Raw genomic sequence first — 2,060 nt, forward strand, 5'->3', positions numbered from 1 at the left:
TTTATTTATTTTTTTATATAAAAAGATTATTTATTTTTACTTTGAATTCATTGTGTTGGTTGTTTGATTTCTTTTATTTAAATTTTTTTATTATTATTGTTTTATTTTTCTTCTTTTGTCTAGTTAGTTTATGAGCCTTTGGGAACGCGATTCAACAAATCGTTTGGTAAAAAAAAAGTCAAAAATTGAAAGTAGTCTAGATAGTTCTTTAAAAGTGATAGATGACCCAAATAGACTATTGTCAATACTTCCACCAGTGCAAGCAGAGAAAACCCTTCGAGAATATTTTTCACCACTTGCAGCCAACCAACCATCTTGTATTGTGTTGCCACAAACCACAACAATACACTTTGAACTCAAGCCCTCTGTCATTCAATTTTTACCATCTTTCCATGGGTTAGAGAGAGAAGATCCATATTTGCACATTAAGGAATTTCTTGACGTATGCTCTACATTCTGTTTTCAAAATTTTAATGATGAATCAATTAGACTACGTATGTTCCCTTTCTCGTTAAAAAACAAAGCAAAAGCTTGGGAATTCACTTCCTGCTGGCTCTATTACTACGTGGGATGAATTGAGTAATAAGTTTCTCACCAAGTTTTCCCTATGTCTAAAACAAATGCCCTTAGGAGAGAGATAAGTGATTTTTATCAAAGACAGAGTGAGCAATTTTATGAGTGTTGGGAAAGATTTAGTGATTTACTCCTCAAGTGTCCTCACCATGGTTTTGAGAAATGGAGACTTATACAATGCTTTTATAATTGTTTAACCATGTCGAATCGTCATGTGATAGATCTATGAATGGTGAGAGATTTTTGAACTTACATGCAGGGGTTGCATGGGATTTCGTTAATTCACTTTCTGAGAATTCTCAACAGTGAGATTTTTCAAATCAAAGGGAAAAATCATCTCAAGTTTCTAGAAAGGGGTTATATGAAGTTAAGGATGATTTTGATGTGAAATCCACTCTAGCTACACTTTCTAAGAAAGTAGATGTTTTAGCTCTGAACCAATCAACGAAACATCATCCTAATGTAGCTAATGAGATTTGTGCTCTTTGTTCTAACTTGTCTCATGCAGCGCATCAAGAGGCTTATTCTGAGCAGGTACATGCCTTACAATCATATGAGAAAACCTCCAATAATCCATATTCACCCACATATAATCCTAATTGGAGGAATCACCCTAATTTTTCTTGTAAACAAAATCAACATTTGTCAAACCAAGGAGGACAACAATTTAACTTGCCCAATCAACAATTTGTCCCTCCTAACCAAATATATCCTCCTGCCCAACAACCTATGTCTCAATTTGTTGCACCCCAACAAAGAAAACCTTCTTTGGAGGATACACTTCAAAGATTCATTCAGTCAACCCAACAAGCTTTTCAGTCAAACACTCAAGCTATTCTAAAGCTTGAACATCAATTGGGTCAATTAGCAACTACTGTAGCTGAGAGAGAAAAAGAAAAATTCTCAAGTCAACCAATTCCCAATCCTAAAAGAGTGCATGAAGTTGGAGTAAGTTCAAGCCATCAGCATAAAGAAGTAAAATCTGTTATGACCTTGAGAAGAGGAAAATTATTTGACAACAAGGTGGAGGTTCAAACAAGAAAGACATCTGAGCCCACTTCTTCAGATCCAGTTCCATCACAAGACTCATCAGTAAATGATCCAGAAAAGAGTGGCCCACCAGCTAACATTCCCAAGGCTCCTTTTCCTCAAAGGTTAACAAAGGTAAAGAAAGGGACTTCAACAGGTGAGATTATGGAAATCTTCAAGTATGTAAGTATAAACATCCATTTACTCGATGCTATTAAATAAGTTCCTTCATATGCCAAATTTTTGAAAGATTTATGCACTAAAAGAGAATTTTGCATGTCACCAAAAAGACATTTTTAACTGAACAAACTAGCAATTTACTCTAATGTAAAATGCCACCAAAATTTAAGGATCTTGGTTCTCCTACTATCTCATGTGTTACAGGGAACCAATTGTTTGATAAAGCATTATTGGATTTAGGCGCTAGCGTTAATCTCTTACCTTATTCTGTTTACATA

At 34.7% G+C, this 2,060-nt stretch overlaps 1 non-coding gene across 1 annotated transcript; it reads right to left on the reverse strand.

Moving 5' to 3' along the window:
• Window positions 1–622: 622 nt before the first annotated feature.
• On the reverse strand, window positions 623–729 carry LOC112100490. The gene has a single exon (XR_002906859.1). It is a non-coding gene; the product is annotated as a small nucleolar RNA R71 (small nucleolar RNA).
• Between the last annotated feature and the right edge of the window lie 1,331 nt (window positions 730–2,060).

The sequence above is a fragment of the Citrus clementina genome, unplaced genomic scaffold (genome assembly GCF_000493195.1).
Source record: "Citrus clementina cultivar Clemenules unplaced genomic scaffold, Citrus_clementina_v1.0 scaffold_3, whole genome shotgun sequence".
NCBI classification, from domain to species: domain Eukaryota; kingdom Viridiplantae; phylum Streptophyta; class Magnoliopsida; order Sapindales; family Rutaceae; genus Citrus; species Citrus x clementina.